The 22,509-nt window shown below is 39.4% G+C and overlaps 1 protein-coding gene across 15 annotated transcripts in view; it reads left to right on the top strand.

The window, feature by feature from the left end:
* Positions 1–2,416: 2,416 nt before the first annotated feature.
* The window catches only part of MAPK8 (mitogen-activated protein kinase 8), a 135,173-nt gene continuing 115,080 nt past the window's right edge, over positions 2,417–22,509 (top strand). For 4 of the 15 annotated variants that reach the window (XM_028826346.2, XM_028826351.2, XM_015146979.3 and 1 more), the window contains exons 1-3: positions 2,417–2,560; positions 3,831–4,024; positions 20,524–20,593. The gene's annotated coding sequence lies outside the window, so the exon portion shown is untranslated. The remainder of the gene's footprint in view (positions 2,561–3,830; positions 4,025–20,523; positions 20,594–22,509) is intronic. The other 11 variants (XM_015146977.3, XM_015146985.3, XM_015146976.3 and 8 more) reach the window with 3 other exon arrangements.

The raw sequence follows: 22,509 nt of genomic DNA, 5'->3' as shown, positions 1-22,509 counted from the left end.
ATTTTCTCACCTCCCATTCATTTCCCAGCCCACACTAATTCACTTCTGGTTCTATTACTTCAGGATTCCAAGCCTCCTCTTATGTTTAATATTATTGATCAGCTCTTTCTTCTTGAACACCTCTCTCCTGGTTATCCTTCTATCTCCCTGGCAGCTCATCACAGACTCATCTTCCCCTTTGTGGCCCTTTAACATTGAAGTTCCCCAAGCCTGGTTGTAGGCCCTCTGCTCAGGCCTAGGCCGACCCATCTATCCCAAGGCTTCAAGGCATCACTCACTGTCAATGATTCGTCTCTCACCTAGCTGAACCTCAGCTCTGTATATCCAACCACCAACTTAACATCAGTTTTGGGCATCTCAAAAGCCAAACAGCCAAACAGCCTGCTCTCATGATATTTTCATCCCAGTCTGGTCCATTTCTAAATTCCCATCTTGGTAAACCAGCACTAACATCCATCCTTGGCCACAAGCCAGAAACCTTTGAGTTTTCCTTGATGTCTCCCTCTTCTTCATTGCCCCACATAACCCATCACTTGGAGAATGTGCAAGTTCTGCCCCTTGGACCTCCTAAATAATTCACAGATCTTTCCATGTCCATCAGCTATTTCCATGACCATCACCCTAGATCAAGCCTCCACCTTTTACTGTCTAGGCTACTCCTACATCCACCTGGCCTCTTTCCAATAAGGAATATTTTCAAGACGCTATTCTGACCATGCCATACTCTTTGCTGAATATGTCAGGGGCTTCCCATTGCACTTAGGATAAAAAGATTTTCAACACGGCCAATATGGCTGTCCTATGTTTGGTCCCTTTACCAATCTTCCTGACTTCATCTCATAGCTCCTTTTTCCTTGCTCCTCCAGCAGAGCTGGCCTTTCCTGAAGTTCTCCATCTTATCCTGCTTAATCTCATCACAGGACCTTCGCATGCAAAGTTCTCTCTAAAATATTCTCTGTCTAGTCAAACCTATTCCCAGCTCAAGGGACAGTTCCTCAGGGAAATCTTTTCTGGCCTTACTAACTAGTGTATTAGTTAGTTTCATAATATTATGTATCCTTAACAATTTGTATTATAATACAGTGATAATTTTGCATTTACTGTTATTACTTTCATAGTACAGTGATTAAATCTGTAAACTCTATTGTACTGCTAGGCACTGAATGGGCCTGCAATAAATAATTATTGCAGGAATAAAGGATGGAAGGAAGGAAATTAAGAAGGTTGAGAGGGAGGAAAAGAGGAAATGGGAAGAGAATGAATGAATAATCACCTGTATGTTCGCTTTTAGAATCACCAGAAAGAGGCCAGCCCCACATGTAATAGGAAAGTAGTCTACCTGAAATCATTCATTCATTCAACAAATATTTATATATTCTTTATTAAAGTAACTTACTTGTTTCCGATTGTGAACATAACTATTCCTCTTGGAAAACATGAGAAAATACCCAAAGTATAAAAGAGAACCAAGTCACCCTTTATTCCATAGTCCAATGACGAACCATTGCTAACATAATTTGGTGTATTTCTTTCCAGGTTTTTTCTATGTGTATATATAGTAACTAAGTGGGATCGTTCTATATATAAGACTTGTTTCTTGCTTCTTTCTCTTAATGATATATTGTTAACATTTTCCTGTGTTGTTAAGAATTCCTTGAACACATGGCGTTTAAATTGCTAAAATGTATTCTACTGCATGGATGTAGGTAACTTAAACGCCTTTCCACCTGTTGTTGGATATTTAAAGGCTTGTCAATTTATCGCTTCTGTAACATTTACACGTTTTGTGGGGCCTCAGAGGTAAACCAGGTAATGCAAGGAATCTGGGAAGAGGTGGATTTGCAAGGAATCTCGGAGGAAGTGGATTTTGGAAAAACTGGAGGAAGCTTTACCGGGGCAGCTGAAGAGAACACTTATCTCTCTGTAGGTTGCTGGGATCCGGACAGGTGTCCTCAGCATGGAACGTACTGTCGGTCAAGGTAACCAGCTCTTCATCACTCAGGTGTGTACCAGGAAGGGGTGTCTGTTCGCTGCGCAAGTTTGGCCTAAGCTCACCTGCCCTTCAAACCCTGTGGTGACGAGGCCCGAAGCCTTAAGCTCCGACCTGGCTACCGCCGCCAACCAGATGCAGTCCCCTGGGGCCACGCGCCGCCACGTGCCACCACAGGGCCCGCCCCTCCCGCTCCTGGCCACGCCCCTCACCCACTGCCCTCGGAGGCTCTCTCCGCGGCTCCGCCTCCAGGCGACCTCCGCAAGTTCTCTCAGCCCCGTGGAGTAGCCCCGCCCCCGGCCAGCGGCCCCGCCCCCGCAATCCGGGCCCCGGGGCTGCCCCGCCCCGCAGGCCACTCGGGAGGCGCGGGGGCGGCGCCCTGCGCGATGACGTGGGCGGGCGTGCGCGGTGACGGCCCGCGTCCCTGTTACTCAGCGGAGCGGCCGAGGCTGGACGACGCGGCTAGGATCGCGGAGCGGCGAGCAGACCTGGGTAACGGCCGCGGCGACCGCTCGGACCGCCCCTGTCCCCGCTGGCGGGCTTCCCTGTCGCCGTTCGCTGCGCTGCCGGGTGAGTGCGGCGGATGCCGCAGGGCCTGGGCGGCAGGCGGCCCCGTCGTGTTTATGTTATTGTGCCGCTGCCGCCGCCTTCTCCTCAGCCGTAACCCCCTCCCGGGAGTGGGGGCGGGAGCGCGCGGCGGGCGGGGGCGGCGCGGGAACAATAGCGGCGCAGAGGCGGGGGCCGGCCAAGGGGGCGTGGGGCTGCGGGACCTGGGCGCGCTCTGCTACCCGCCAGCCCGCCCGCCGCGGCGAGCCCCGCCCGCCTGTCCTCTCGCGTCCTCTTCGCGCGGGTCCTGCCTCCGCGGCGGGAGAAGAAAATAGCGGGGGGGTGGGTGGCAAGTTCTGAAACACTTCGGCAAGGGTCGGACAGAGGCGTCTCCGCGGCCCGCCGCACCCTGGCTGCCTCCGGGGCGGCGAGGAGCCGGGAAGAGGGCTTCTACCAGCGGGTCCCCAAGCCTGCCCCGCGCCCATGGGGACCGTATTTTGCTTCTCGGTGGTTTCTTTGTGCTCAGGTTCTGGGCGAAGGCAGGCAGCAGCGCTGAAAAGGGCCGGGATGGCCTGCAGCTCTGGGCTGCGAGGCACAGCCCAGGCCCGTGGTTCGGGTGGGAGGTGTCCATCCAGCTTGGCCCGAGCTTCGGTGGTCAGCGCACATTTCTCTTGAGGGTCACTCGGTGGTGACCTTTTGACTTTTTCACCCCACCCTCCCATCTCTTTGTCTCACATTTGTGTTCCGGATTCAGAGATGGTAGAACCAAGTCCATTTTAAAGTACCCTGATGAACACTTTCCGTTTTTATTTCTGAAAGTTCCCCGCCTGGTCTTTATTGCGAATTTAATAACATGTTAACTACATGGCATTGTCCAGTGATTACCGTTTTTACCTCTGAAATTCAGCGATCTGTCCAGTAGAATTCTGGTCCGTCAGTCCATTGTGTTTTGAGATAGGCATCCAGCAAATACCTCTTTGGCAATTAGAACATGTTTTTTCATTCATTCATTCATTCAACAACTGTTCGGTACCGTACCCAGATGAAGAGGTTTGGTTTGAAGGTAAAGGAAGGTATCCTTTCATGGAAGAGGATGCTTTGACTGAAGTATAATAGATGGACCTTTAAATGAGAGAATTACATAAGAGATGTCTGTTAAGGAAGGTATGGTTATGTTCTGGGTCATTTTTTAAGCAGTATATCTGGAAGTTCAAGTGTAATGTTAGGAAGTAGAATTAGATTTGGTCTAAATATACAACAGCTTTTGTTTATTTCTAAATTTTATTTTTTCCAGTCTTGCAGCCTTACAGTCATTTGTAATGGTTACCTCAGATTCCCCTGCTGTGGTTAACGTTAAACCTAGGAGGTCAGATGCTCTAAGTGAACATGTTTAGTGCTGTGCCTGACAAAAGCAAGCAATCAAAATGGGACTTCCTTGAGGGCAGGCCTGTCTTGCATCTGTTTCTCCACCACCTAGCCTGGAATATAGTAAGTGTTCAATAAAAGTCGGATTGATGAAAAGCTCTTTGTAATTGATAATATTTAAATTCAAGCCTTAAAAAAAACTGTAATGTTCTCCATAAAGTTTTGGAAGCTTCATGCAACTGTCGCTTCAGATGGCTAAATGATCAGTTCATGTACATTATCTGTTATGATGACATGGGCTTTTGAATCACGTGTAGGTCATTCACTGTCCTAAAATAAAATCTTGTCTAAATGTTTTTTTAATATGATTAATAAACTAAAGTAGGTTGTGGGGTGTGTGTTTCTGTGTATGTACTAGTTTATGTGTGTCTGTGTGTGTATGTACGTAATGCACACACAGGCACACATAAACTGGTATTTCAGTAGGGGTCTAAAATGATTGCATTTATAATTTTGTGAATATTATTTGAAAGGTTTTTGGTGACTCATTTTGTGAAAAATTGAGGACAAAGCCACATAAATGTTTTATTAGAAATATTTCTAATATTTTGGAAATGTTTACTTGAAATGTTTGGTTTTAAGTTCTAACTTGTGTTAACACATTGGTACAAAATATGATCCTAAAACTCAAAATAATTCATTTATCCAAGTTAAAGCTCTTTTCCACTCCCTGAACAGTTTAGCGTTTGTTTTGGATTTGAAAGAATACGAAAAGAGTGAACTAATTAATGAGCTTCTTATTATTTGGTGTAAAGTGGAAATGAAGAAATAAGAAAATGATACTTTTTTAAGATGAGGGATGAAAACCTTTGAGATACCAACGTTTTATTGCTTTACCTAGTTAAGGTATGTCAGCTTCTAGTAGGGGTTACTGACAATCCTTTGGCAGTAGCTCACAGTCAGCCTATGTAAAGAACCAGAGTTGTGTTATTTTGTTTTCCAAATTATTGGTTTTTAAAAATAGCTTTATTGAAATTTAATTGACATGAAATTCACCTGTTAGAGTGTATATATTTCAGTGGTTTTTAGTATATTCACAATGTTGTGCATTGATCACCATCACCAATTCCAGAACATTGTCATCACCCCAAGAAGAAACACCATATTCATTAGCAGTCACTCTGAATTTCACTTCAAATTATGCTTTAAAGTAAGAGATATAGCATCGATTCTGTTAGTAAATATATTCCTTTAATAAGTATGAAAAGGGCTCCTTTTAAGTGTCCTGTCCTGGCAGAATAGGAAACTATATCCTTCACACTCCTTTAGATCGGGGGAAATGCCATTTGGAAAGGAAGTTAGTGCAAGAATACATTGTACACAAATTAATGTGGTTAGAATCTTAAGTATTTGCTACATGCCTGATATTATCGAAGTGACCTTGGGAGGATGAGATGTTCAGCGAAACAACTTGAAGTAATTTGTTGTTAAATGACTAGTCCCCAACTATCCTAGTGCTAAGAGGTTGTTGAATAGGAGCCTGCTTCTTGTTGGTCAGCTTTGCCAGCGGGTTGAATTTTGACATATTTGAGTCATCTACATGGTTGAGATGCTTTGTTGCACGAGTAGAAATACAAAATAATGTCTGACATTAGGATTCCAGCGCTCTAGAGGTCTCTGGTCAAGTCAATGGTATGGGTAGTAGCCTTTCTGATTCACGTAGTCCAAGGAAGTCATTATAACCGCATAGCTTTATATATGAATCATTTGCCTATGTCAGTGAACTGTGATGCTGATTGTCTTCATCATGTGCTCTTTACCTGAACATTTAGAAGCCTTGCATTTTTACTCTTAATGCAGGTTAAGTTGAACTTTGATTTCAGAAATGATTTGACTGAAAGGTGACAGAAGTATTGAAGTGAGTTACCCTGTCATTCAGGTCAATAGGTGGAGCTAGAGCAATCCAGGAATCAGACCTAGGTTCATTTCTCAGTTCTGCCATCTGGACTTTGTCATCAACAAGTTCTGGAGCTTTAGGCAAGTGCCTTAATGTTTTTGGCTTTAAAACTATAAACTCAGGCTGTCAGAACTTTTTTTTAATAGAAGGCTTGTTCCTCAGATAGGTGGTTCTAGAGAAAACATACTAGGACAAAAAGAGCCCTTCTTGGGTGATAATCAGAAGCCCAAGTTAAGAACAGTAGTCAAAGTTAGAATTTTGTAATTTTCAGAAGCCAAAAAAATTGTTGAGTTAAATTTTTTCTTTAATATCCAGACTTAGAAAACAAATGGAAGACTTCGCCATAAGCTGGAGATTCTTGGAAAGGGAGATTTTTATTTATTCCACAGCATTATGCCTTCTCATGAGACCCTATGCTCTCAGAGATTTTGTGGAAGACATAAAATGAAGAGTTCATTATCCTCAGGAAGCTTATAGTCAGGGATGAGACTTAAGGCATCTCTGAACAGTGAATTTATGCTCTTTTAAAAGGTGTATGAAAGGGCTCCTGCCAAACAAAAGCCTACTTCACATCTCTGTGCAAGCCAAATTTCACTGAAATCCAGTTTTTAAAATTTTGTGTGTGTGGGGGGGGGGAGAGAGAGAGAGAGACAGGAGAGACACCTTTTTGGAAAACTTAGTAGCTTCCGTTCTTTTTCTTGGAGGGGGGTTATATACAAATACAAGACATGCCTGTGTTTGCTGTTACCCTTTATTGTATTTCAGATTTAGTTAAAATCTGCCATTCTTTAGAAAGTTAAGGAACCCAAACCTTATAGTGATTGCTAGTGTGGGTTTTAAGGTCAGCCTGAGTTCTAATTGTGCTCCAATCTAACTGTGGTATAGGCTCGTTCAGGTTATATAACATATTTGGGCCTGTTTTATTGTCTGTCAAATGAGAATAATAATAGCACATAACCTCATAGGTCTGTGAGGTTTAAATAAGGTACTGCATGTAAAGTGCCTAGTACTGGTATGGTGCCTGGAATGGTAGATAGAAGTATTCAGGTAGTTTTTGCTATTGTTATCACTTATTTTTAACTTTGAACAAACATAAAATGCCAAGTAAATGTCAAACCAGTTTAATGCACAGTGTCCATTCTAATTCTCCAGAATATGCCATTTGTTTCACTCTGCATCTCTGGGGGTTTATCTAAAATTCGATCGTCTCATATAATCTGAATTGACTGAGATGATTTATATTAACATTTGGACCAGTAATCCTCTCTATCTTAAAATTTGGAAATGTTCCAAAAGCATATATTGAAGGGAACATATTTGCCACTTTCACGATTTTTTGCCTTTTCCCACAGCAGAAAATTGCCTACGCTTTCCTAGGTTTATTATAGACATCTAAAGGAATGAGAATTTAGGAACTACGAATAGCTTTATCATGTGACACATTTGAAGAAAATGGAATGCTGTCACATCTTTTAAATTTAGTGTTATTGGGATCTTTGATTCTGCGAAGATTGCAAATTTGTCAGAGACCTGGTAACCACAACAATTCATTGAGGCATGGAGGCCTCTTAAAAAATTAGGGAGATTATTTATTAGTACTACTTAGAAATATTATCTTTTCTGTATTTTCTGTGTTTTTCTAAGTCTTCTGTTTAGCGTTTGTATGGTTATTATGGTAGATCAAATTTCTTGTTCCTTCTTGAGAGCATCTACTCTACTATGAGATGACACTGGTTTTTACTTCGGCAATATTTACTGTGCATTGCATTATACCAATCCAGGTATTTGATGATGTGGGAGCCAAAGGAAATAGAAGTCAGTTTCTACCCTCAGTGAGCCGAGTATAATTTGATAGAAGATAAGGATTAACGTAAGCACATTTATGTCCTAACACAAGGAAGCAAATATTGTTAGTCATTTCATTAGGAATTTCTTTTGTCATTGGGGCATTTGGGGCCTTCCAAACCTTGTGTCTCTTGCCATGCCTTTGTACTCACTCGATAAACCTCAGAAAGCAAGGTATCTTTTCTGATTCCTGGTTTAAGTTGAGAGTGTGGTGCACATTAGTCAAAATCCAAATCATAAGAAAAGACAAACCTTATAAATTCATTCTGGAATACAACAGGGTATCAAAATAAGTATATGAAAAATATGAAAAGCTGACAGTAGAAAAGATGCTATTCAGGTACTAACCAGAGTTCTCAATCTCCTTTGTATTGGAGCTGTTACGATGTAAGGCTAGATCTGTACTTGAAACACTTTTTAAAGTCTCTCTCCAGTATTGAGAAGTGTAGGCCTCCAGTACTGCTTCTCGGTGCTGAGAGACTCAAGCCCGCCACCTACCATATTTCTGGGGACACTAGAAACGAAAAACAGCCACATACAAGCACTTGCTTTGCTCGGCAGGAAACATCAAAAACATTGATAAGATGCTATTTCCTAAAAGTCATTAATTGGGTAGAAAAATCACCATTTTCTGACTTATTCCAGAAAGGATGGCTCTCTTTACTTTCAGATGCCATTGGGTCAACCAAAGGTAAGATAAAGAAAAGCTCCTGCTGTATGGATTTCTCTGTGACCTGAGAAAGGGTCACTTTTCAGTTAAAACAAACAAAAACCCAAGTATCTAGCTTTGTCTGTTACTATTGAGAATTTAAAAGTCTTAATGTTTTACTTTGTTTACATTTTATATTTTGACTAAGTAGTAATTAATTCACTTTGACTCAAAATTCCAAAGATTTAAAAAGATAAAGAATCTCCTTTTCTACTGTGTGTAGCCACCTAGTTCTTCTACCTGGAAACTTAAATTTCCTGTGAATACTTCCAAAGATAGTTTATGTGTGTGTAAGTGTGTAATCCTTTGTTCAGAATCCTTGGTCCAGATGTATTTTAGAATGAAGGCTTCTTTTTTTGCAATTGTAGGAAGATAAGATAGCGCATCTACCATATTATCCAAAATCCCTAGTAAGAGGTTGTAGCCTCGTAATTAAACACATTAGCATTTCTGTAAAAAATTCAGACATAGGCCAGGCGTGGTGGCTCACGCCTGTAGTCCCAGCACTTTGGGAGGCTGAGGCGGGTGGATCACCTGAGGTCAGGAGTTTGAGACCAACTTGGCCCACATAGTGAAACTACATCTATACTAAAAGTACAAAAATTAGCTGGGCGTGGTAGCACGCGCCTGTAATCCCAGCTATTCAGGAGGCTGAGGCAGGAGAATCACTTCAGTCTGGAAGGTGGAGGTTGCAGTGAGCCGAGATCATGCCACTACACTCCGGCCTGGGCGGCAGAGGTGAGACTCTGTCTCAAAAAATAAAAAAAAATAAAAAACCCAGAAATAATCAAAGATGTTAATATTTTTATAAAAGCATAACAAATACAAGTGGGGTGAATAAAGATTATAAAATCTTATGCTACATCTCGTCAGGTTTTGCTACCAAATATGTTTGTACTAAACTTATTGTATTTTTCACAGCTTTATGGATTTTGGCTTTGCCAATGAAGGATAGGTATCATACATATATACAGTACTGTGTAGCCTTTGCTCTGCTTCCTCCCTTTTTATTTAATCTAAGTTGATGGATGCAATATGTACCACCCTTTGCTTTTTTGTTTTTTGCTTGTTGGTTTGTTTTTTGAGACGGATTCTCACTCTTGTTGCCCAGGCTGGAGTGCAGTGGCGCAGTCTCGGCTCACTGCCACCTCTGCCTCCCAGGTTCAAGTGATTCTCCTCCTTCAGCCTCCTGAGTAGCTGGGATTACAGGTGATCCACTTGCCTTGGCCTCCAAAGTGCTGGGATTATGGGTGTGAGCCACCGCACGTGGCCTGCTTTTTTGTTTTAATATAGCTGAGATATTATTTTATATCAGTCATATCAGTATGTAAATAGCATGCTTTTTTTAACATCTTTGTGGTATTTTAACATCTTTTTTAACATCTTTGTGGTATTCCATTTGTGTTACTCTGTTTGGGGTGCTATATCAAAATACCGTAGATTGAGTGGTTTAAACAACAGAAATTTATTTCTCACAGTTCTGGAAGTTGGGAAATTCAAGATTAGGCTACTTAACCAATTTGGTTCCCTGTTGAGGGCCCTATTCCTGGCTTTACAGGTGGCTGGTTTCTGGATGTATCCTCACATGGCCCCTAAGAGCTCTAGTTTGTTCCTCATCCTATCATGGGGACTCCACCCTCATGACCTAATACATGAGAAGCTTAGTTACCTCCTAAAGATTTCTCCTCCAAATACTATCAAGTTGGAGGGTAGGGCTTCAACATATGAATTTGGAGGGACACAGACAGTCTATAACATCATTATACTGGTGTACCATTTAACTCCTTTTTGATGCATATTTAGGTAGTTTTCAGACTTTTGCTATCAAAAACCATGGTGCAGTGGATTACCTTGTGCATACATCATGTTGCACTTAAATGCATAGGATAAATTTCCAGAGGTAGAGTTCCTAGGCCAGTGTATATGCATTTGTATTTTTATGTATTGCTGAAGTGAAGCCTGTAGAGGTTGTCCACCTTCCATTCCACCAGCACTGTGTAAGGATGCCTGCTTCTTGTTACCCTTAAACATCTTTCATCTTTTAAGGACTGTTTGTATTTTCTTTATTTTGAACTGTCCTTGTCTTTGCGTATTTTTCTATTGCTTTGTTGCTCATTTTCCTAGATTTTTAGGATTAATTTTACAGATTGGCTCCATGCTATTTTTTGGAAATATTTTTCCCCAATTTGCTGTTTTCCATTCTATGGTAGGATATTATGTATAGTTCCAACTTTATTTTCTTCACCAGATATCCATCCAGTTGCCCCTATACCATTTATTAAATAGTCCATCTTTGTCTTACTGATTTAAAATGCCACTTTTACCATTTACAAAATTTCCACGTGTGTTTGGTACCATTGGTCCCACTGACCCATCCGCCTGTTTGGGACCCAAGCCATCCTGTTTTTATTATTGTAGCATATGCTGTGTTTTCTGCTAGGTCTAATTCCCTTTTATTTCTCTTTTCAGAAGTATTTTTCTGGCTTCTATCTTGTTTATTTTATATGAACTTTCAGAAACAACCCATCTAGTCTAGTCTGTACCCCTCCTCTGCCAGTCTTTCTGTTGGAATCAGTTTTTTTGTTTTATTGTGGTAAAATTATGTACAGCTAGATGCACAAGCATTACAGTCCAATAAGTTTGCTTATGTATACACTTGTGCAACCCCAGATCAAAATAAAGAACACTTCCATCACCCAGAAGCATTTTGTACATCCTTTTCAAGTTACCTTGCTCCCCAGTGATTGACTTCTATTACATGGATTCAGTTTACTGTTAGGATTTCTTTGTATTTAAAAAATAAGTGACAGCTTTATGATGTTGTACCTTTATATCCAAGAATAGGAAAAACTTAACCTTTTTATTTGTTGAAGTCTCATTTTGGGTTCCTGATAGCATTTTTAAACATTAAAAAGAATTTTTTTTTTTTTTGCTATTTTATATATTTAAGTTTTTCTGTTTTTTTTTTTTTTTCCTGCCGGAAATGGCATCTTTTTTTCCATTTTATCTTCTATCTGGTTTTATATATGAAAGCTTTTTTATTTTGTAAATTAGTTAATATTTTTTATATATTAAATGATAAGCCCCCTGTAGAATATTTATTATTTCTAATAGTTTTGTAGTTGAATTTTTGATTTTTCTGATATGTCATGCCAGCTTTTTTGTTTCCTTTGATTTTTACCTCCTCCCTCCCCCAACTTTTTAATACCGCTATATTTTTTTTATTGCATTCATAGTGGTGATTTTTAGAAGATTATAGTTTTCCTCCATTATATGTGAAACGAGAGCCAAAATATCTGTTTATCTGTTGAGTATTTAAAGGTTATGAATAATAATGAAATTAGGGAGGGATTATGGGAATACTTAAAGTAGTGTGAAGTTTTCTTTCTAAAGTTAATGTAACTTGAAATGAACTGTGGTTTTCAAAATGTTAAATGGACAAGTTGGGGATCAATCACTTGATAGCTAATGTAATAGCAGTTAACTGCCTTGTCTCTTATTTAATAATACAGTCATGTACCCCATGGTGAGGTTTCAGTCAGTGACAGAACACACATGTGACAGTGGTCCCATTAAATTATACCATATTTTTACTCTATTTTTTCTATGTTTAGATACACAAATACTTCCCGTTGTGTTACAGTCGCCTGCAGTATTCAGTACAGTAATATGCTGTACAGGTTCGTAGCCTAGGGTCAATAGGCTACACCATATTATAGCCTAGGTATGTTATACTATCTAGGTTGGTGTAAGTACATTCCATGATGTTCGCACAGTGACGGCATTGCCTAACGATGCGTTTCTCAGAAGGTATCCCCGTCCTTAAGCAAGGTGTGACTATACATATAGGCTGCTTTCTATGTGCTTAGCAGTCAGAGGCAGCTCCCTGAAATATAGTTTAGTCTGGTGTCAGAGAGCGTACGGTCAGAGGTCAAGATATGTAGAAGTATGAAGTGAATGAATATAGACAGGAGGGTCTTAAGCTTGGAAAAATGCTGAAATCAGCAAGTCAGGAAAGCACAGGAGTGAGAGAGTGCGAAGAGTGAGTTTGATTTGGCGACTGGGTTTGAGGCAGGTCGCTCATCCTTATAAAATTATATGGTAGGCCGGGCGCGGTGGCTCAAGCCTGTAATCCCAGCACTCTGGGAGGCCGAGGCGGGCGGATCACGAGGTCAGGAGATCGAGACCATCCTGGCTAACACGGTGAAACCCCGTCTCTACTAAAAAAAATACAAAAAACTAGCCGGGCGAGGTGGCGGGCGCCTGTAGTCCCAGCTATTCGGGAGGCTGAGGCAGGAGAATGGCGTAAACCCGGGAGGCGGAGCTTGCAGTGAGCTGAGATCCGGCCACTGCACTCCAGCCCGGGCGACAGAGCGAGACTCCGTCTCAAAAAAAAAGAAAAAAAAAAAAAAAAAAAAAAAAAAAAAAAAAAAAAAATTATATGGTAGTTAGATACTTAGCTGAATTTCAGTAGAGATCTCATTGCTTAATGGGGATTAAATAGTTCATTTTCTGTCTCTTCTTCCCTTCCCCTGCTCCCACCAAAAAGCTGAGGTGGTTTTCTGCTCAAGGACCCATACATTGTTAAGTAACTAGAAACAAAAAGTTAGAACCTTGGGAAAATAAGAATCCAGACTATCCTAATAGTATAAGAACTAATACATACCCTATTTGGTGCCTATCATGTATCAGCCACTATTCTTGTGCTTTATGTATGTTAAATTATTTAAACATCACACAGCAACCCTACAAGGTGGGCACTGTTAGGCCCATTTTATACATGAGGAAACAGGCATAGAGAGATTATATGGGAAGTTGTTGGTGATCTTGTTTGACGATTTTATTAAAGTAGGAAGAAAGAAGCCAAGTTGAAGATGGTTAAAAAACAATGAATGATTTTTTTTTTTTTTAAAGACCATCTCCCTCTGTTGCCCAGGCTGGAGTGCAGTGGTGTGATCATAGCTTATTGCAGCCTTAAACTCCTGGGCTCAAGTGGATCTTCCTGTCTCAGCCTCCCAAGTAGCTGGGACTCGGCTGGCTAATTTTTAAGTTTTTTGTAAAGATGGGGTCTCACTGTGTTGCCCAGGCTGGTCTCAAACTCCTGGCCTCATGTGATCTTCCCACCTCAGCCTCCCAAATTGCTGGGATTATAGACGTGAGCCACCACACCTAGCCCCTGAATGAAACACTTTGAAAAAGAGTGAGATATGAGCAAGTGCTGACACAGTGGGTGTAGACCACTCTTTTAAGATTAGCTCTAAAGTGAACAAAGAAATGGGTTGGTAGATAAAGGAAATTGTGAGGCTCAGAAATTGAGTGAAAATGGCATTGCTGTATGTAGGAAAGGGGATGCAGAGTACAGGTAGAGAGTTTGGCCCTCATTAGAGGAGAAATCTTTTCCATCTAACAGGAGGAAATGTGGAAAAGTGTGCCCTTGTGAGGAAGTTTGGAAGTTGGAAGATGAAGACCTGTTCTCCTGGCTTTCATCTTCTCTTGTGGTTTGTTTGCTCAGTGAAGCATGAGATTCATATGGGCAGAAAGGGATGGGAGTGTGAGGAGTTTGAAGCAGTTTGTCAAGAAGTATTGATTGTTCATTTAAGGTTTAAAATCTTGAAGTTAAAGTGATATCGGTCAACCTGGTTTTGTGACCACCCCCCCCCAGCATTATTTAGCTGATTAGTTACAGGCACAGATAAGGCAGGTGGTTGGATTTACCCAGGGTGAGATTTTGCCAGGTGTAGTAGAGTTCTCCAGAGAAACAGAACCAATCTGAGTTATAGATAGATAGACTGAGATTTTAAGGCATTTATTTTTGTGAGGGCTGGCAAGTCTGAAATCTGTAGGACAGGCAGGAAATTCTTGGTCAGGAGTTAATACTGCAGCTTTGAGGCAGAATTTTGTTTTTCTCAGGGAAACTTGTTTTTGCTATTAAAGCCTTATCAAGTGATTGGATGAGGCCTACCCACGGTATCAAGGATAAGCTCCGGTACTTAAACTTGACTGTTTGTAGATATTAATCACATCTACAAAATACCTTCACAGCAACTACATAATTGTTTGAATAACTGGGTACTACAGCCTAGCCAAATTGATACTTACAGCTAACCATCACACCAGATCAGTACAAAAGAAGGAAAAGGGGACAAGGGAAATAAGGGCCTGCTTATTGTGGGGTGGTGGTTGAGTATGTAACTGGCCACAGGGTTTGAGTAAGTTAATTTGAAAGATTGAATGCCATGGTCAGAGTGGGATATCTGAAAGAGAGATTTCACAAGTATGATAATTATTGACATAATTGATGCTCAGGATGACCTTGGATGTGGGCTGCAGAGTTAGAATTCAGAGACAAGTCCGGAATGTGAGGAGGCCAATGAGTTAAAAGTCTGAGGTATTAAAAAAGGGTCAGTCTGCATGCGTGGTGAAATCAGCAACTAGTGAGGGGAGTAAGGGTACATACTGTAAACCAGTTGTAATGTCCTCACTGAATAAGGAAGAATTGGAGGGAGGATAGACAATGACAAGAAAGGATATAGGTAGTGTAACAGGCTGAGTTTGCTTGTCACAAATTGGGAATTTCAGAAGGCCAAGTAAAGGAATTAGGAGGATGAAGAATTGAGTCAAATGGAGGACGTACACAGCAGTATGGCAGTGAGAATTCAGGGAATAATAGATAACCAGGGAGAACTGGACATTTTCTGGTGACCATCAGCAGGGATGTGAGGTATGAGGGGATTAGTCCTGATACAGGAGACGGTGGTTATAAGTTTTAGTGTTGTAGGTAGGACTCTGTGGCAGTGCTTTCAAATTGTTAGTCATGACCCATTAGTAGGTTATAGAATGAATTTAGGAGATCACAACTTCTGTTATGTTTTTAAAAGAAATGAAGTAGAAAATACCATAGCGTGTCATGTATAATAAGGGACTAAGAATTTTTTAACAGTTTTATTGGGGTATAATTCACATACCATTATAGTTATCTATTTGAAATACACAGCTCAAAGCTTTTTTAGTATATTCCTGGAATAATGGAACCATCATCACAACCTAACTTTAGAACATGTTTGTTGCCCCAGAAAGTAACCTCATACTCACTAGCAGTCACTCCCCATTTCTTCAAACGCACATACACCACTCTCCCTGGCCCTAAACAGCCACTTAACCTACTTTCTTTGTAGTTTTGCTCATTCTGGCTATCTCTTTTTTATTTTTTTTGAGGTGACGTCTTGCTCTCTCGCCCAGGCTAGAGTGCAGTGGTGTGATCTTGGCTCACTTCAGCCTCCCAGGTTCAAGAAATTCTCCTGCCTTAGCCTCCTGAGTAGCTGAGATTACAGGTGCCTGCCATTAGTCCTGGCTAATTTTTTTGTATTTTTAGTACAAAAAATTTTACCTCAAGTGATCCTCCCTCCCCAGCCTCACAAGTAGCTAGGACCACAGGTGTGCCCTGCTAATTTTTAATTTTTTTTTGTAGAGATGGGTCTCACTGTGCTGCCCAGGTGCTCTAACTCCTGGGCTCAAGTGATGCTCCCACCTTGGCCTCAAAAAGTGCTGAGATTACAAACATGAGCTTCCTCGCCTGGCCAAAGAGTTCTTTATATATTAGAGATACAAGTTGCTTAACAGATGTATGGTTTATAAATATTTTCTCCTGTTTTGGAGGTAGTCTTTTTACTTTCTTGATGGCATCATTTGTAGCACAAAAAGTTTTAATTTCAATGAAGAAATACAACGTATTTGTTTTTCCCTTGTGCTTTTGGAATATTTTATAAGAAGCCAATGCTTAACTCAAGGTCATGAAGACAACTTCTACGTTTTTTTCTGAGTTTTATAGTTTTAGCTCTTACATTTAGGTCTGTGATCCATGTTGAGTTAATTTTATGGTGTATGGTATGAGGAACGTATATGAGGTCATTCTTTTGCTTGTAGACATGCAGTACTCCTAGCTCCATTTGTTGAAAATGCTATTCTTTCTTACCAAATTGTCTTGGGCATTCTTGAAAAAAAGGCAGATTTATTTCTGGACTCTGAGTTCTATTCCATTGATCTATGTGTCTATGCTTATGTTCCCACAGTGTGTTGATTACTGTAGTTCAGAATTTTTTGAAAGTTGTGTTTCCCATAGATGTGTGAGTATATTTATATAGAGATACACACAGAGGTGTGTGTGTAATGGATTATGTTGTAAAATGTTGGAAAACCTATGGTGTCTCCCCGATAGAGTTCACTCTCTTGTGGCAACTTAGTGGAGTATGTTCCCTCTCAGGTAATATACAGAGAAGACAGGTTAGAGGGTCGTCTGTGAGTGTATGAACTCCTTTTAGATTGGATGACTGATTTTTCTTACTTTAGTACGTGAAGTTTTCAAGTGCATGGGGACTGAAGGGCAGTAAGGAGGGCATAGAACAGCTGTGGGAATTCCTAAAGAATTCATCGGAGATGAACGTAAGGATTATGAAGTAAAGTATTTGAAATTTTGAAGTTAGCAGAGTTTTGTACTGCGCCAGTCTTTCATGATTCTCAAAAAAAAACCAAAAAACTTTTTTGAATATATTAAGCATGTCTGTGTTGGATAACTTAAGACGTTATGTAATAAAAATTATATAGATAATTTAAGGTTTGGGAATGATGCTGTCTCCTTCTAGAGAGGATTTTTGTTGACTTTTGGCAGGAGGCAAGCTAGTGGCACTAGCAATCCTGGATCATCTTAATCCAGTCAGAGACTATAATGTTTCAAAACTGGGTTCCAGAGTCTACGAAGGCTGGTCTATTTTGTTTTATTTTCTTCTGGGATATGACCCCTTGGAGTCCTAGCATAAAGCCAGGGGTGTTATCAGCCCCACATGCCCCCACCCCCACACTTTCTTGAACCCTTAACTCCAATATTTTATCATCTCTAGTTGTGTAAATCTGTTGCAAGTTCAAGCTCAGCTTCTCAGCCACCTCTTTGGAATTAGCAGATCCCATCAGGAGGAAAAACGGCCCCAGATGCCAGGCTCCCTTATGAGCTTTTCCTTATTCTACTAGATCTTGGTCTTCATGCTTTTTCACTACCTTGGCACTCTGATGCCCTCAAACAGGTTTTTTGGTTTTGATTTTTAAAATATTTTTTACTGGGGACTTGAGCAGGTGTCCAGTTTTTCTAGTTGCTCCCAGTAAGATAATTGGTTTGAATTATCTAGTTCACCATGTTAAGGAAAATGATTTGTTAGGTTGATCAAGGTTTATGTCATAAGATTCTCTATTTGAAATTGTAGTATATGTGATTTCAGTTTTTCCTAGGGGTAAGATTTTGGGTACCAGTTTCTACAGATTATAGGAATTATTAGAAAAGGGGGAAATCGCCTTGGAAATAGAAATGGGAGGGGAAAATGGCAGAAAAAACTAGATATTTTTGCAAAGTTTAGAAAAGATAAAGGTATAGGGTAACATTTTCATGTCTATTAGGAGTGTAAAAGGGCAGTCATGTATAAAAGGAGCTGAGATATTTGTTGTAATGAAATTGTCATAATTAAAAGACTGTGGAATCTAGGTATTATGGGGGTGGCTTTGAGAAGTATCTACTTAGTCATGTTGAATAAAATTTTAAAATTTCGCAGAGAAACCCTAGGATACTGAGTCATTAATTGAAGGAGTCAACTTTGGGGCTGGACTTACAGTTGTGTTTATAGCAGTATAAATCTGCCCAACCACTAGTATGTAAGGGATTGCAGAACAAATGTAATTTCATAGAACCCATTATTTATATGAGAGATACAAAATGATACTGATTTTGATTTAGGATGCCATCTTCATCTGTGTATGAAAATAAATGTAAGGTCTTAAAGAGTTTTTGTTTTTGATTCTCTAAGCTATTCCCATACTTCTTAAATTTCAAAATTACAAAGTTTTCCATCCATCTTAATCATTATAATTGAGGAAAAATGATATATCTTTAATAGCCCTTGAGAAAATGATAGATACTGGGTGTATTTCAGAAGGTTTTATCAGCAGAGTTTTGGTTGATATTTTAAACTTTGAGGATAGGAATTGTTTGGTAAAGTGATGCCCTCTCTTTTTTGGCTCCATCTTCCAGTATATGTGTCATAGGAACCTGGTTTAAGATCAGTGTGTTTCTTTGTTACACCTGTCAGTAGAATCGGCTATTACTGTTTTTTGGTTCCTTAAAACTGAACATTTTGGCCACCGTCCTCACCCACATTTTAAAGTGACTTCATTCTCTCATATCACTCCCAACTGAAGAATGTTCAGACATACACATTGAAAGAATATTATGGTAAACACCTGTATACTTCATTTGGATATTGTAGTTGTTAGCTTTTTTGTCATATTTGTTTATGTCTCTCCTAAAGATAAACACATTCTGTTACATATGTCATACTTAAGCCCTTAATATCTAGTTCATATTCAAGTTTTGCTAATTATTTCCCCAAAAGGTCAGTTTGTGCTGCAATCAGATACTGTGATTTCTCACCTTATTTCCTTAGCTCTTGTGAAGATGTTTTCGTGCATGGATAGTGTTCACATTGATGTTTCTGTTAGGGGCAATCACTGGGGAGTCCTATTCTTCCTTCTTGTTCTGCCCCTCTTCTCCAAAAAGGTCAACTTTTTCAAACCAATATTGAATCAGTTTATGAACTACATTTGATTGTTGTTGCTTTAGTCACTTTTAACATACTACAATTGTCCTGTTTTCTATTTTTTTGTTTTTTACACTTATGATACTGGCTTCTTGAAGAGACCAGGCCATTTGTCATAGAATGTTTCCCATATTTTGGATTTGTCTGATTGTTTTCTTGTAGCAATTAACTTGTATCTCTATTCCCACTGTGTTTCCTAAAGTAGAAGATTGAGTCTAAAGGCTGGATTATATTTAGTTTTTTTGGCTTAGTTATTCCTGTGTACATTATATTGACTCATAACACAGGCATCAGGTGGTTTGCCTAAAGTGTGATCATTTGGTGTTAAGATGGTATTCACCAGATCTATCCATTATAACGATGGGTTTGCCCTTGACAATCAGCAGTTGATCAGTGAGATGACATTTTGGTTCCCTGTGAATATTCTGTTTTCCAGCAGCGTATGTGTTTAGAATCTTTTGGTGAGCTTTGAATCAGTTGTTTCATTTGGGCTTGCAAATGGTGTTTTTTTGTTTTTGTTTTTTGTTTTTCTAACCCTATCATCCTTCTTTTTTGTTTTTATTTTTATTTTTTTCAGACAGAGTCTCACTCTGTCACCCAGGCTGGAGTGCAGTAGCACCATCTCTGGTCACTGCAACCTCCACCTCCTGGGTTCAAGCGATTCTGTCACCTCTGCCTCCCGAGTAGCTGGGACTACAGGCACGCGCCACCACGCCTGGCTAATTTTCATATTTTTAGTAGAGACAGGGTTTCACCATAATGGCCAGGCTGGTCTCAAACTCCTGATCTCAAGTGATCTGCCCACCTGGACCTCCCACCTATCATCCTTCTTGATCTATTAATATTAACCAGCTTTCCTTTGTTAAAAAGACCTTTCCCCCTTGTCAACTAGGATTGAACTACAGTTCTTCCTAACAAGATGAGATAAATTTTTATTTCTCTTTAACGTACCAACTTTTTAACATACCGGTTTTGAAAATTGGTTAATAGTCATCTCCAAAAAGTGGCACATAACTTTCACTCTCTCTGTGTCACAGGGATTTTTGATTTTTCAAAAGTTTTATGATCATTTCAGTCATCCTTTTTAAAATAGTCTTCATTTGTAGAAGTTTTGGTTTTACAGAAAAATTGAGTATATACTATAGTTTCTATATACCCCACACCCAATTTCTCCTATAATTAACATCATATGTTTGCATGGCACATTTGTTACAGTTAGTGAAAATTATTGGTACATTATTCACTAAAATCCATAGCTTATTCAGCTTTTCTTAGATTTTAGCTAGTGTTTTTGTTTTGTTTTGTTTTGTTTTTACAAGATCCCATCTGGGATACCACATTACATTTTGTCGTATCTCCTTAGGATTTCTTAGCTGTGAGTTTCTCAGATATTCCTTTTTTTGATGACCATGACTGCTCAGATATTTTGTGGGATACCGTTTTATTGGAATTTGTCTAATGTTTTTCTTATTTTTAGACTAGCCTTATGGGTTTCTAGAAGGAAAATCCACAGAGGTAAAGCATCATTTCATCACATCCTGTCAAGGGTATGTACTGTTAACATAATTTATGACTTGGTTTTGATTTTGATCACCTGGTGAAGTAATGTTTGTCAGATTTTTCCATTGTAAAGTTATTCTTTTTTCCTCCTTTTCATACTGCACTATTTGGGAAAAGTGACCATGCACAGCCCACACTTAAAGAGTAGAAAGTTATGTCCTGCTTCTTGATGGCAAAGTGTCTACATAAATTATTAATATTTGGAATCCTTCTGTGCAGGAGATTTTTATTTTCTCCCATTTAGTGATTTATTTAGTCATTTATATCAGTATGGACTCATGGTTGCTTATTTTATACTTTGTGTTACAGTCCAATACTAATAATACTTCATTTTGCTACTCACATTGTTTCAGATTTGGCCATTGGGAGCCCCTTTAGTTAGCTTCTGTGCCTTTGACATACTTCCATCAGCGTGGGTGTTTTCTGAGCACTTTCTTTCTGGCACTGCAGGATGCTCCCAGCTCATCTTGTATGTTTTCTACCCTAGTCCTGGGATCAGCCATTTCTCTAAGGAGCACTGTTTCCTTTAATTAGAAAATGGTATTAGAAACAAAGTTCTAGGTGTGCTTGTTGCTACTGGGATGTTGTTTCTTTTAGGTACTCTCAGCAGATAGAGCAAAGAAATATATTCATATATTAGAAATATCTGTATATCTACATGTCTAGATAGACACATATAAGTATTTAATATTACATATCAGTATATGTGCATAAATATTTGTAACCATCTGTATCTGTATAAGCTAAACATGAATTCTTAGTGTCTTCAACTCTAATCTATTACCATATGGATCATTCCTGGTCCTCCCCTTACCAGTAAATTTCCTCCAGTAGCGAGAAACCTGCCTCCCAGCACACACCACGTATTTACTTAGTTGTTCAGTTCCAACGTAGATCTTACAGCAGTATCAGAATTGTTAACTCACACGCAGTGGAAACAGCTGTATCAACTAGGAGGGTTTTTTCTTTTTTTTTCAATTCTTCAGAAATTTCTAGGTAGACAGTCATGTCATCTGCAAACAAAAACAGTTTTATTTCTTGTCGCCCCTCCATCTGTGTGCCTTTTCTTCCCTTTTATTGTCTTAGTGCAGTATTTAGGACTTTAGGTATGATGTTGAATAGGAGTGATGGGAGGAGACGTTTTTGCCTTATTCTTGTTCTTAGGGGGAAAGTATCTAGTTTTTCACCATTAAGTACTATGTTCACTGTAGAGGGTTTTTTGAGGGGAGTAGAGTAGATTTTTTTAAAAAAATCAAATTGAGGAAATTCCTCTCCATTCTCGGTTTTCTGAGCGTTTTCATCATGAGTGGTGTTAGATTTTGTTAGATGCTTTGTCTGCATCCATTGATATGACCGTTTGATTTATATTCATTAGCCTGTTGATGTGGTGGGTTAGGGTTACATTAGTAGATTTTAGAACCAGCCTTGTATACCTGGGATAAATCTCACCTGGTTATGGTGAATAATTCCTTTTCTACATTAATGGATTCAATTTACTAATATTTTGTTGTGGATTTTTGTTACCTATGTTCATGAAAGATACTGGTCTGTAGCTTTCTTTTCTTACAATCTCTTTGTTTTATTATTATTATTATTATTAGAATAATGCTGCTCTTTTAGAATAAGTCAGGAAATGTTCCTTCTGTTTTTATTTTCTGCAAGAGGTTATAGAGAATTGGTATCACATTTTTTTTCCTTAAACGTTTGGAAGAATTCACCAGTAAAACTTCGGGCCTGGCATTTTCTGTTTTAAAAAGTTAATAACTATCAGTTCAATTTTTTAATAGATATAGATCTATTCAGATTATTGATTCAGTTTCTTTAATAGTTACAGGTTTGTTCAAGTTGTTCATAGTATTCCTTTGTTGTACTTTTAATGTACTTGGGATAAGTAATGATGACC

The sequence above is a fragment of the Macaca mulatta genome, chromosome 9, assembly GCF_049350105.2.
Source record: "Macaca mulatta isolate MMU2019108-1 chromosome 9, T2T-MMU8v2.0, whole genome shotgun sequence".
NCBI classification, from domain to species: domain Eukaryota; kingdom Metazoa; phylum Chordata; class Mammalia; order Primates; family Cercopithecidae; genus Macaca; species Macaca mulatta.
Note: the sequence above shows the minus strand (reverse complement) of the source record. Positions and strands in the feature narration are given on the sequence as shown.